General features: G+C 39.2%; 1 protein-coding gene across 5 annotated transcripts in view; it reads left to right on the forward strand.

Annotated features, from left to right (window-relative positions):
* cadm1a (cell adhesion molecule 1a) overlaps positions 1 to 15,242 on the forward strand; it is a 421,246-nt gene that overhangs the window by 52,507 nt on the left and 353,497 nt on the right. The gene's annotated exons all lie outside the window — the stretch shown is intronic.

The following is a 15,242-nucleotide window of genomic DNA, read 5'->3' on the forward strand; positions in this document are numbered from 1 at the left end:
CTGCAATAGCAAACTAGAATAACCACCTTATGGCTGTATGCCTCCGCCAACCACTCAAGTTGCATTGTCAGTCCAGATTCATATAATATACGTAGTGAAGACTTGAAGCACTTTAATAAAAGGTTTTAAGTGTATTTTTTAGCTACACACACATCTTCAACCCGGCAGCACAGAAGATTTATACAACACACCACAGTTTCAAGGTGGGCACCAAAGATGAGTGTCACCAATTCAGAATCCGACCAAATGTGAACTATACAATCTCCCCTTCTGTTCCTGAGTTATGGTCCAGAAAAGTGTTTTTGCAGAACATAATGATGTCACAGTGAAGTTGACCTTTGACCTTCTTAGATATAAAATGTCCCCACTTACATTTACATTTGTGTGGGATGTTGTCATAATTAACGTAGGCATTCTTGAGTTATGGCCAAAAATGCATTTTATGAGGTCACAGTGACCTTAACCTTTAACCTCTTACCTCCAAAATCTAATCTATTCACCCTGGACTTCTAGTGGATGTTTGTACCAAATTTGAAGAAATTCCTTCTAGGGGGTCCTGAGATATCACATTCACAAGAATGGGACTGACGGACAGATGGACAACTGGAAAACACAATGCATCTGGTCGTGGCTGTCGCTGGTGTTGGGGCATACAACTGGCTTTTACTGAGGTCTATGCTGTCCAGTGTTGTTTGATTTCTTACGTAATGCCAACCTATAACATATGTCTAGAAAAGACAACGCTAAGAAAAATGTATATTTAAAATACATCAATTAAAGTAACTATCATTAATTTAAAAAAGGACAATACCGTATGTCTATGCTGTATATTGGAAATTAGGGGAGATTGTTGGGTCTTTGTAAATTATGGAGTGTGGTCTAGACCTACTCTATCTGTAAAGTGTCCTGAGATAACTCCTGTTGTTATTTAACACTATAAATACAATTAATTAAATTATACTTTCAGACTTTATATTGTGTAATGTTACTTCCTGCCTGTTGAGCCACATATGTATAGGCTAAGTTCCAAATTGCATAGTTTTTCTTGTTACAATAAGTACGTACTGCAACTGCCTTTACAAATGATGTACTGTTTCATGCATTATACATACAATTAGGACATACTACTTTTTCATAACATTGCATCTTGAACTTTGACCCTCTTGCTCATACAGTTGTGTTCAAAATTATTCAACCCCCACTGAAATGGATTGTTTTGGCTGGTTTGACATTGATTTTGATCATTCAGTCATCCTGCTTACAATTAAATCAAAGAGGCACGTGTAGGTCAGACAAATATAACATAACATTTATAATGAAATAACCACAAATGTCTTTTCTGTGCTCACATTATTATCAGTTTTATTCAACCCCCAAGTGACATTCAATCTTAGTACTTAGTACAACATCCTTTTACAGTTATAACAGCTTTTAAACGTGAAGCATAGCTTGACACAAGTGTCTTGCAGCGATCTACGGGTATCTTCGCCCATTCATCATGGGCAAAAGCCTCCAGTTCAGTCACATTCTTAGGCTTGCGCACTGCAACTGCTTTCTTTAAGTCCCACCAGAGGTTCTCAATCGGATTTAAGTCTGGTGACTGCGATGGCCACTTCAAAATGTTCCAGCCTTTAATCTGCAACCATGCTCTAGTGGACTTGGAGGTATGTTTGGGATCATTGTCCTGTTGAAAGGTCCAACGTCTCCCAAGCCTCAGGTTTGTGACGGACTGCATCACATTGTCATCCAATATCTCCTGGTACTGAAGAGAATTCATGGTACCTTGCACACGCTGAAGCTTCCCAGTACCTGCAGAAGCAAAACAGCCCCAAAGCATGATTGACCCCCCGCCATGCTTCACAGTAGGCAAGGTGTTCTTTTCTTCATAGGCCTTGTTCTTCCTCCTCCAAACATAGCGTTGATCCATGGGCCCAAACAGTTCTAATTTTGTTTCATCAGTCCACAGAACACTATCCCAAAACTTCTGTGGTTTGTCCACATGACTTTTGGCATACTGCAGTCGACTCTTCTTATTCTTTGGAGACAGCAAGGGGGTGCGCCTGGGAGTTCTGGCATGGAGGCCTTCATTACGCAGGGTGCGCCGTATTGTCTGAGCAGAAACTTCAGTACCTACATCTGACAAATCTTTTCTCAGTTCCTCAGCAGTCACACGGGGACTTTTCTCCACTCTACGCTTCAGGTAGCGCACAGCAGTCGAAGTCAGCATCTTCTTTCTGCCACGACCAGGTAGTGTTTCAACAGTGCCCTTTGCCTTGAATTTGCGAATGATGCTTCCTATGGTGTCTCTTGGTATGTTTAACATCTTTGCAATCTTCTTATAGCCATTGCCCTTCCTGTGAAGAGTAATCACCTCTTCTCTTGTCTTCCTGGACCATTCTCTTGACTTCACCATGTTTGTAACCACACTAGTAAATGTCTAGAAGGAGCTGAGTATCACAGTCATTTTAAAGCTGCCTAATTGGTGCTTATTAGGCTTTATTGCTGCTCCCTGACATCCACAGGTGTTTTCAATACCTGATTGAAAACACTTCAATGAACCTCTGTTCTTCAGAGTGGTAGTCTTTAAGGGGTTGAATAATTGTGTCAATGAAGAATTCACAAAAGAAACATTTACTACTGTATTACAAAACCAATTGATGTCATTTTAGTTGCATATGGTTCTTTAAGAAGTCCTTGTAGGATTTCATTCTGAATACAATTACAAATGTACACTAAATTCCCTAAAACCATTTACAGCATTGGGGGGGTTGAATAATTTTGAACACAACTGTATATGCTAAGCAAAAGATTGTAGGCTAGGATAGCCAGATAAGCATGGCTATCCTAACCCACAGTCCGAAAGGATACAGTGGGACATCCTGGTGTTTTTCAAAAAACTGCAGTTGACATACTATGCATTGGGACATACCAAATATTTTTCTGGCATACTAAATAGTATGGTAGTACGGGTATTGAACGCAGTGATCCAGTATACTTGTGTCAGAAAACTCAATTTCTGGCCACATTTCAACATCCGCAGACTGCCTACTATGAGACGCAACACAAAGCTTGTTGTCAATTTATGTGGCCTTTTGTGGGTTTTGTTTGTTTCCCTCCTGATAACAGCCACCTGTTGGTTTTGTTTGGCCACCCAGTGATGCTGAGGCGGGTGGTGTCCCATGCAAAAATGTTGTCAATGCAAAACCCCAGCTCTGATGATGCTTGTCAGTAAAGCAATGGAAATAAACAGTCATATTTTATTTTAACATCACTTACACAGGCTGCGAGAGAAATCAAGACATTTTTCTCTCTTGATATCATTCTGACCAGTGTATATTGTATAGTCTGTCACCTGTATAATAATGTGTCATTTTCTATTCATGCACACGTCTAGTTGGGCTGAGCAAATTAGAGCAGTGTAAAGGGTCAGATAACATATACGTGCTACTGTTGAGTATAAAACAACTATATTTTCTACAATACAATTAAATACAGCATCACCATCAAAAGACGGCATTGTAAAATACCCAAAACAAATTTCACCTAAAGCATTTTCCTCTTTGTGATTTGATAGGCTCCCTCTGATGACGATGTTTTTCACGTTGAGGCATACGAGTCTGTTGATAAGTATGTGACAACTTGTCAGAGCAGTTTGCCCCGTAATTATGAAACTTAATCAAATAATTCACTTCTCTACATAACAATATAGTGTATGTAAAGCTCCTTTAGCTTGGCCATAAGTTAAGTCATAAGGGCATAAGTTAGTCACAATATAAGTTTTGATAATGACTAGTGAAATTCCTGGTGGCCTGTTATCAAACAGCTTTAAGTAGGTTTGAAGTCCCTTTTAACATTCAGCAGGCATAAACCCTCCAGTGTGTAACCCAATTTCATAAATATTCATCTGAGGCATCTAAGTTCAGCGGTGGCTTATTCAGTATTTATGCATAATGTTAATACATGAAATGTTTGTAGAAAAGAGGCATACAGGTCATAACTGTCAAATCTGGGATGTTTTCAACCTAACAAGACAGGTTTAGTTTGGGTGATTATTACTGATATTAGCATTAGTAGTAAGCTTAGTAGTAGTGGCAGGAGCAGTGTTGGCAATGTTTCATTGTTTAAGTTTACTTCTGCTTTAAGTGAGCAGAGAAACACATTTCTTTTAACTAAATGTAACTTCTTGCTCATTTCCATGTGTCAAAAAAAAATTTCTGTTTTTGAAGGGGTTCAGACCATGCTAAAGGCGACAGTTACCATATGAATAGATGATAACAACCTTCTTAACCTTCTAGTTGGTGTAGCAGGCCCCTTCGGACTCATATCTATGAGGCTCATAACCACTGATAATGACCATTCAATGGAGTGATAACATTCAAAATAAGTGACTTAACTCTGGTATCCAGCCAGATAATTTTAGTTTTACTTGTCAAAGTCTTGAAATCTCGTCTCTAAAATTTCTGCCTCAACAGTTTTCAAAGGGACTATTAGGCGTATATCGGCAGATACCCTTGTTGTTAGATTTGTTTTGCTTAGTGACGGAATGTATTTGCATTGAAGCCAAGACATGTGATAGCCAGCAGCCCTGTGTTATGCATTTGTTTGAGGAGGTCTAAGACTTAATCTGCGATAAACTGAGGATGACTCTCAGCCGTGTCGTTCTGCTGTGGATTGTGTCTGGCTGTAAAGGTTTCATCATGGTGCGAGGGGGGTAATTATGATGAAATAATAGACGTTTCACCTTAGCAGAACGTGGGCCGATCGCATGTTCCATTCACCAATGTCCCTGTTAAAGTGTCAGCTAGATGGAGGAGAGCCGAGAGATGACGGTAATGGATGCTGCAAAGGCAGACTGACAGTTGTTGATGTTCAAGCTGTCCATCATCTATAACCTGTAGGCTTTTTGAGAAGTGTGTGACTCATTAATGTGCTAAGAATCGAAATGTTTTATTTTGTAGTACCTGAAAGTTGGATGCATGTTATTCATCTGATGGTATCAATAAGCCTGTTTCTTAGGGTCAGACTGTCCTCAGCCAGAAAATGGCCATATAGGTTGATTATGCAAGCAGCATATTAAGACCCAAATATAAAGACCCATATTTACGTGGCTAGGCCGCAACCTCTAGTCGCCGTAGCAATTATCACAGAAGCAAACAAGGAAGAAAGATGAGAATATAAAGTATACACACAAACACAGGACTTTCACTCCAGGAAACCGGTGCTCATGTCCCGTTTCAAACCATAAATCAACGGCCACTTTAATTTAAATGAAATGATGAAATGATTTTGTTACCGTCCTAACTCTGTCAGGTAGTATTATTGTAATATTGTTTAATTATCGTTTGCGTCCGTGACTCATTTTAAGCCCATCCCTGATCTTTTCCTTACCCTAACTAATAATTATTGTTGCCTAAACTTAACTAGTTCCATTTTACAACGTTAACTATGCATTTAAAACTGCAACTGTTACGTTAAATAGAACTGTTATGTGATTACCACAGCCACCATGGCCGTTTCACAACGTTAAATAGAAAAGTCATATATGTCATTTTTGGCGTCATATGCAATCGACCCAGTGTGCCTTTTAGGTATGAGGACGTGTTGCCAGGGTAGGTGATGATTAATCAGTGTTTTTAATTATTTATTAATCTGTAAATCTCTTGGTTTTTATATTCTTTAAAATGTAAAAGGTAGTGTTAAAAATAAGTTCTTCACAATTTTCTCATAACCTGAGGTGACGCCTAAAATTGCTTATTTGTCAGACAGTCCAAAAACACAAAGATATTTCATTACCAGTAATATAAAAAAGTGGCAAGAAGCAAATCCTCACATTTAAGATGCTGAACACAACATGTTTGTCAGTGTTGCTTGATAAATAATTAAACAATAAAAAATAAAAAAATCAGTTTTCTTCTGTCAATTGACTAACTGAATAATTAAAATAATCATATGTTACCTGGTAGTAAATTGAGTAACACTGCTATGGCCTTTTAAGTACCACCCTGGGGCTGTACATATCGTATCACAACATTTGAATTGTAGATGCTCAAGGATGCATCCGTTTCATATTCTCCAGTTTAACTGTCCAGTGAAACATTTTCCAGTGTTAAGTGCTCTACCGTGGACATTTTTGTGAGCACATGCCAAATGGTGCAGGAAAGAAATTGCCTAGTGTGGACATAAAATTAAACTCCCAGGGCAAAACAGCCTGCATTCTTACTCAAATAATTAATATTTCATTTCAAGCCATCAGCAGAATATTGGGAATAGTTCTCTAAAATAAATGCAAGGGGGAAAGGCAGGGTTTGTCTATATAAAGCTCTATAAACATGACCCTGTTAGAGGCTAAGTCTACTTTAGGAAGAAGTTCCCAGGCAATGGAAGCGGCTTCCTTCCTGGGGGATTACATTCCGCTGTTGATACACCAAAGATGGATTAGAATCCTCAAGGAGAGAATGTATTTATTGACAGTTTACTTCTGTCTGGCATGCCACGTCATTTCAGTGTAATAGATAAGAAACCTAATATGCAACCAACCAAAGCTGTCATAGCAAGTTTTGCATTAAGCGCTCTTAAAGGGAAACATTTTGCACATTAAATGTCAGTAGTGTAGTGTTTAAGTAGTACTACTTAGCCTGTGAAAACAGTATAATGTCTTCTGTGGCTCTGGAGGAGCAGGGAGTTTGAAAGATGTGGGTGTTTACCAGACAGCAAGGACAGCAACAACATGATATTGTTGCAATATGGGGATTTTTGGAGCTTGGCCAATATTAGGGATTAAAAATCAGTATCTCGTCCTCTGCTGCATCGATTTTGATACTTTTCTATTGTCTTTTGCAAGTCCCCCAAACTTAGTAAAAATGCAATGCTAAATCACCAAAGTACCTTTAAATTGACACCCCTGCCATCAATTGATGCAATTTTTTTTCATGTTTTTTTCTGAAATTTATACAGAAACTGCAAATAGTCCTCTACTATTTCATTTTGGGTTAGAGCTCATGAGATAATGAGTGTGATTTATGGCCACAAACACAAGACGTACCTACATCTAATCAGCAGATTGCCATGAAATTTGATAAACACATTTATGCTCCCAAGGATACAAACTGTCTGGATTACATTGTCCCCATGGTCCTTTGGGATTAGCCACAGAACAAACTACATGTAAGGCTCTAAGAATTACTAAATCATCAGTATCATCCGTTGTTTGTTAAAGGATGTAATGAGCACTGCATCCTTTTGGGGCAGTGAGCACTGCTTTAGACTTTTGGTGGTTGATTTGCAGATGTGGATCATTTTGCCTTTTTCTAAAACCATAATAATGACACTAATTACCATATTAACAAATAGTTGTGGCCTTCTAATAATGTGCTATGAAACACTCACTTCACATATCCTTGGACTCACACATTGAAGTGCATGCAGCCTGCAGTTTGTGTGTGGAATGTGTGAGGACAAAGCATGCAATGTGTCCATAGTCCCAAAAAGCTCTTTTTCTTAAATTGTTGTGGCATTTTTGACAGCAGTTATTTCCAAGCAACACACCATAAAATTACCATTAAAATTGCTTCAAACGACATGACACAATTTTCTCTTGGTTTGATTCTTTTTTTTTTTTTTTTTTTAAATATCCTCAGATTTGCCAGTGCTTTTACTTCACTTGAATAAATAATGAAACCTTTCCTTCCATTTGACAAAGTAGACGGCAATTAAACCTCAACGAATAGTGACAAGCATGTACAGTACAGGACGAACATCTGCCGCCTGACGTCAAACTCAGCTTCTCTCTCTCGCTCTCTGTTACTCCACTCAGTGAAGTCTCTCTCGCTCTATGTTTCTCCATTCAGTGAAGTACCTTAATTATGTTCCATTTCTTTTCGTGGTTGCCCATTATTCATCAAATCAGCTTTTTACTAAGAGTGTGTTTATTTCAGCAGCTTGATGCTAGTTTTTGCATCATTTGTATGACAGTAGCAAAAGAGAATTTCTTACCTTCCCACTCAAAACAGAAAAAAAACGGGTAGAGATGGCTGCTCTCTTTTAATATCCAAGCTAACCATTTTCTGAAAGGCACATTTTAATCGAAATGATATGTGTGGATTAGTGGAAACTTAGCAGACTGCATGAGAATATTCTGCCATGGGGAAAGACATTTCATTGCATTGAGAGATTAGTGTGGTGCGTGCCTCAATCACTCACTCTTTGTCGGGATAAATATTCCCCGTGTCTGGAGGCCAGGCAAGCGGCTGGAATCAGTGCTTCAGTTTTCGCCATGCCCGAGGTGCTGCTGTGTCTTGTACCAAGTCATTACCGTAACACTGCGAGGGGAAAGTTATGCACAGAGACGACTTCCTGAGAGCTGATCCTACCGGACAAAGCCACTAGTGTGAGGGTTATTTCAGGTCGTTAGCTTTGCCTGTTTAGCATGGAAATCGTCACTTGAGCTTACTTTAGGCGACTTAATTACCCTGACACCCTCCAGTCCCCCTGAATTTATCATCTTCATCCAAGTCCAGGGAGTGCAACTAAAGCAATAACATCACTTGGGCCAAACCAATGGCTTATTGATTGGCACCCTATATAGTAAGGGTAAAGGAGGGTAAATGTCTCTGCTGTAATGGAGTGGGACAGTAGAGTTTGTCAGGATAGGGAGAGATACCTAGTGCTTTTCTCCTCCTCTCTTCAGTTCAATTTCCTAGCTTAAGTTAATGAGAGGCAAAGGTTCCCCACCGCACATTTCTAATTGCCCTCATGTCGGCATGCAAAATGGCCGAGAGCAGCAATTTATCGGGTAAATCAACATAAGAAGGAAAACGGTCAAGGACTGCCAAGCCACTGAGGCCCACCAACTGCGAGCTTGATCATTAGTCTGTGACTTTTGATGACCTGGCATCTAGACGATTACAATAGGACTGTGCGAAGTGGAGTTCTGCAACAACCTGCAGCAAGAGCCCAGTCCCCATGCAACGATTAACTGCTGGGATCGTGGTTTCTTTATTGCCAATCTAATATCCAATATATTCACTGATAAACATCCCCAAATATGAGTGGTCGGTCATTAGAACCTAATGAAATTAATTATTTATTTTTTTTGGCTTATACTGGCATATATATATATATATATATATATATATATATATATATATATATATATATATATATAAATAAAAAGATATTTACCTGAGGTGGCAACAGAAAGGTGAAGCGCTGTGAAAAAAAGACTGGACTCACAAAGCATTACAAGCACAGAAACAATCATTATGTATATATATGAACTTGCGACCCTAAGGTAATTTATATATTACATATCTAGTTTAAACTACAGTGTAATACAACATCTTCATTTTATTGTATGTTACTGTCTTTGTGATGCTGTTGAACTGTATTGTGTCATACAGACAGGCATTCATTGAATGTATATCAAAGTATTTATTTGTCTGGATACCATCAAAATAATATACTGTATATGTATGAATATAGGAGTTATATATGGCTATACAGTATATATATCCTCATAACTCCTTTTTTAATACGGGGTGCAGGGCTATGTTGGTACTTCATGAAAGTCACACTCGCATGACCAAATCAAATAATCAATCAAATGTTGGTCTCCTCAATGTAAACCAAATGAAAAGAAATAACGTGGATTACTATTCAAACATTTTAGAACAAGACTCATTTTGAGGTTATAACGCTACTGACTTTAGACCAGGTTTTTGTTGGTCAATGGCGCGATCACTTCCCGCTGTCTCAAGATGGCAATACACCAAGAACGCACCTGAACACACCTCCCTGTAAGACCAGCACGCTCATGTGCGCAAAGATGGGCGCAGGTGCATTTGCTATTTAAACGACGCGGGCGCTGGATGGGAAATTGACAACTATGTCGGTCTTAAAGTAGCAAAGACACTTGCGTCGGGCTTTGCGCTGCGTTGGGTGCAAGATAGGGCCCTTGGAGTAATCAATTTATAGTGTAATAAGGTAAAAAGTGGAAAACATTGATTTAGTGTCACGTTGCTCTTTGAATAGTCTTTGTTTTCACAGTGAAGACCAACAAACATCAACTTTAAATGAACAGAAATGACAGTCTGAAAGAACAGTAGAATTATGAAAATCAAGGTGCGCAGGAATTGATATTTTTCTTTATCGATGTGCACACAAGTAAATGGTGTCTGTGTCTGTATGGGCACTTCAGCATCTTTATTTCTTTTCCTTACCCCGAAATATACTGTAGCTTCTTGGTGGTATTGTTTACATCAAATGTGCAATTCCCAGTGAACACAATAACCTTTCGCAGAATCCTTCACACATGCAGAAGCATTTATATGAGCGACTCCTCTCTATGTTGGTTTAAGCACACCATATAATAAAGCTGTTTATTTCAGAGGGCATTGTTACAAGATACAAGTCTGCTCTTTTTTTTACTGCCACAGTAATAAAGCTGCTATGAGCACTAGGGCAGGAACGGTTCACATAATTCACAGTTCGGTTCATACCAAATTTTTTTTGGTTCGGTACGTTATTGGTATAGAGGAGGGGCGTTGGTAATTTCAACCGTAGCCTATAACATGTCAGTTCTTAATGGAAATATTAGTTTTTCCACTTAATTAAAGTACAGTCTTTGTAATACAGTGAAAGGAATATGGATGGATTAAAAGGAAATGTGACTCTGTGTTACTAAAAAATTAATACAAATAAAACACAATACGTGCAACATAACCCAAACACACACGCTACACGTTTTCAAACCAAACCTGCTTTGTTCATTCTATTTTCCTGGTCCTCTGCAAGAAAAATACATATTGGGATTTACTGTGTTACTGAAATGTTGGCGAGAGGGAATATTATAGAGCGGCTCAAGTAAAGTTACTTTAATCATACGCTGAAATCCTCCATGACTGCATATCTTTTGCTATAAACTCGCCAAAAGCTTTAGTTCTGAATCTGCATGGGGAGGCTTTTTAAATGCTGCGGAAAGAAGGAGTTACTCTTTCTTACCCGATTCGCTCGTCCTCGCGCTGTCAACGGACACACTGGCATGATGTCTGTGTTTAAGTGTAGCATCATATTCAAAGTATTGCCGCTAGCGTACGCCGCACATGTTGGACAGTGCTTGCACACAGTCGCCATTTTTTGCAGTTTCACTAGGTTATCGGTGCAAGATTCGGCACCAAAATGACTAGTTAAGATTAGGAAAAAGATTATGGTTTAGATTAAAACACTCCTAAGGAACACACATTTCCAGGGTGAAAGTCATTTTGTTTTCCCCAGGAAGTGAACTCTGCTCTCTGGCTTGAAAGTCCTGTATGTTAACGCCCACCCATCCACCCGTGACTAAGCCTCTCAAAATCCGACGAAAATCTTTTGAACTGACCTTTGTCGATCTGAAATGAAGACAGATTCAACAACTGCATGGCCTATTTCTCGCTTAAAATGTTTTCAGAAACACGTTTCGGTGAACTATTTTAGTACAATATGAGATCGTATTCTGAACAAGCCGCCATGACAGTCTGTCTTTGAATTTCCGGAGAAAACAGTGAGGCTGCATTTTTATACTTCTATGCCATAACTGCCAGCTAACTGTGCACCGCATAATTAAGCGAAATTAAACACAAGCACATTTTTACAGCTGGCAGTGAGGGCAGAATAATGGGATTGTCATATTGTTGGCATGGAGGAATAGTACAAAATAAAATGAAAGCAGCTTGTTCTTTTTTTAATTGGGATCATACTCACTAAACTAAACTATAGTCAGTCAGCTCTCAGTTCAGGCTTCTGCAGTGTTTTCAGGTTGGTTTGCTTATCCATAAAAACCATTTTATGTAAGGCTGATATTCTATATTTTATCATCGTAAATCTCAACCCTGTCTTCTGAAAATTACATTGATTTGCAATGTTTACAAATGAAAGAAAATGATGAATTAAAGCACCAAACTACATAAACAATAAATTAAACCAAAAGCAAATATATAAAATACAATATGGACTCATAATCGCACTGTAATATGTAAAATGGAAAACTCAGATTTAGTGGTGACTGTAAGCATAAAGCGTGATTTATGCTTCTGCGTTAAATCTACTCAGTGGCTCCATAAACAACATGAAATCAAGGAGAGGTTTAACTTTTCCTGCTAGAGATTTCCCACTGTGGTCAGAATGCGCAGGGGAGACACTTTGTTTCTCTCACTATAACTCTAGAGTCGGTACTCTGAAGCTAATCCCCTCCACACACACACACACACACACACACACACACACACACACACATGCCGGCCCTGCGTTTCTTTAAAGAGATCGACGCAAACACCAACGCACAAGTTTAAACTTCAGGCCACTTACGTAGGCTACAGCGAAAGCTCTGCGTGGAGCCTCCGCAGAAGAATAAATCACACTTTAGTCTGACCAGACAAACAACAACGCACCGCTGCCCAACGAGGAGCCGCTAGCAGCCACCATTGATTCAAAGACGCCCCATTAATTGGAGGCTCCATGAGAATGAGCCCTTTGTCAAACACTCAACAGTCTGTGAGGGATTTTTGCTGAAGCATTGTATGTTTTGCAGAGTATTAAAAAACAGGTGGTATTGATGCATATGAAGCAAACAGGCGTGAACTTTTTATGAGAACATGTCCAGTTATATACTAGAACCAAAGAGGTGCTTCTTAATGGTGTTTGTAGGTCTTGCAAAAAGTCTAAAGCATTGTGTGGAGTTTGGTGAACTGTTCTTGCTAAGGAGTTAAACTATTCATGCAAACGGTTTTCAGATTCCAATGTTGGCTTTTTTTTCCTTTCCATTATTGAAACTGTCTTCCTCTACATTATAATGAGCAGTAAAATGTCTTAAACAGTCTTGAATTGAAGGGGATGGAAATTACAGGGAGCTCTTCTTAATGCATGTTCAGTTCTTCACTTTGGCTGGGACTCAACTAAAGCACAAAGGCAGATGTGAAAGTTTCCCAGAGCGTGTCAAAATGAGCTGAAGGAACAAAGAGGAAAGATATCACAGCGACTTCGCCAGCAATGATGCAAATTTGGGGGAAAAATAGATTACTAACGTTTCTCTGGAGGTTTACAAAAGCTGGAAAAAAGGCTATGAACATGTGTTCTTGTCTTAATGGTGATTTGGATCAGCTTCTGCATTTTCAGAGAAGGTAGCAATGCTTGTGGCGATTGTTGATAGAAAGAGCTAGTGTTCCGTGGCAAGCGACGACAATGAAACATATCCTTACATCACAAGTCTGCACATGAAATTGAGAAGGCCAAATATGCATAATGTGGTGTATTGTAAGCGAGGTATATTCATTAAGCAACACAGCACACCAACAATAGATGAACAACTCAAATTCAGACATTAGCACATTGGCAAACAATGGCTTGTTGAGAAAAGGTAATGTAGCCAGCAAAATTGCATAAAGGATTGAGATAAAGTGACAGCGGCAAGCAGTTAAAATGCAAAAGCATCAGAGCCACCAGTGACAGAGAAGACATAGTGGGAACATGAAATATGGAGATAATAACATGATCAACGCTATTCTGATGTATCTATTCAGCTGCAGTGGCAGACAATTTTTTGCAAAACTTTATTCCCTGTGGCGTTGTCTTTGCTGTAATTTTATGCCAGGAAAAAAAATAAAAATAAAATCCCTTCAATATTTCTGGACTGATTTTTACCTATTTGTAATTTGCACAGTGATTCTGCTGAATGCTACAGATCTTCAGGAACTGAGCCTTCATCAATGCCAAATGCAAAGGAAAGCATAATGCATTGGTAGAAACATTGATATAAACATCTGATGCATGGAAAGTACGATGCAGAAACGCCACAGCAAGTTAAGCCTCCTAAGAAATGGAAGTAAAATAAAATTCTCGAAGATTATGCAAACTGTACCTCATTCAAAACCAATATATGCATTCCATCATAGAAAAAAAGAAACACAGTGGATTTCCACAACAATAAAAGGGTATTGTATGCAATAAGGCCAGGCTGTTAAACCCATCTACTATTCCTTTTCCTGCCATTTTGCCCAGGACTCATGCTGAAGCAGCCACTCATGCATGTCTGCCCTAACACATCATTGCAGATCAAAGCATGGCTGGGTTATGTAAAGCTGAAGGGGCTAATAGAGTGACCACATCCAATACAAAATGTATTACTGTGCATTTGCTTCTGACAGGGATTGATGGGATACATTACCCAATGAAATTGGGGGCTTCTGCAACACAGGCATACTTACTCCAATACAGGCCCCATGCTGCAGACTTTTCTGGTGTTACTTGAGCACAAAGGATGGCTGGATTTGAGCAATTGGTAGGCTCTAATGGGACGTGCTCCTCTGATTTTGTTTCAACTATATGCAAGACATTTTTTTTGTAATTTGTAGAACTCAAGCCATGTTTTGGGAACTGATACATTTACCAGCTTTGAGATTGTAAACCTGGAAGTCCTAATCCATATAGAGATGGAATATGTCTAATAAACTGAATCCAAACTAATGTTTTTTTTACGTTAACCTGACAAGACTGAATTGACATTTTGCTTTCAATTTATTGCTTCAATGTTGCCCCAACCCATCAGTAGTGACTGTCATACATCTCTGGTTTCAGATTTGTTATTTCTGTAAGTCAACGAATTTCAATCTGTACAGCAGTATAGCTCTCAACTACTGGATGCATTTTGGAAAGATCCAAAATCATACACCTTATTTGATTAGGCTTTCATCTGTGTGTGTGTGTGTGTGTGTGTGTGTGTGTGTGTGTGTGTGTGTGTGTGTGTGTGTGTGTGTGTGTGTGTGTGTGTGTGTGTGTGTGTTTTGTAAGCTTTCATCCACTCCCTCTCATTTTCCATTGTTCCTCACATTCATTTCTCCCATGCATAGTAGGGCTGTACCGAATACCAATTTTTAAGCTTCGGTACATATCAACAGCGAATACACGCAGGACACAGTCAACTGTTGTTACACAAACTCATCGGCAGTTCAGTGCGTGTTTCGTTTTTTAACATTCATAATGTTTTTTGGTTGCAGCGATAAGAGGCAGTGGTGTTTCCTGTTCACAGTAACCCCCAATTTCCACCAACTGCGGAACGGCTGCGGATCCGCTCCGGAACGGCGGCGGAGTCAATAGGTTTCCATTAAAGTCAGTGTGTGTATTTTCACTGACTGCAGAACGGCTGCGTTCCGACTCTGTCCCAGCTCTGGCGATCCGCAGCCCTCCGGAGCAGATACGCAGAGCTTCTATTTTTC

Source organism: Sander lucioperca, chromosome 13 (genome assembly GCF_008315115.2).
Source record: "Sander lucioperca isolate FBNREF2018 chromosome 13, SLUC_FBN_1.2, whole genome shotgun sequence".
Lineage (NCBI taxonomy): Eukaryota > Metazoa > Chordata > Actinopteri > Perciformes > Percidae > Sander > Sander lucioperca.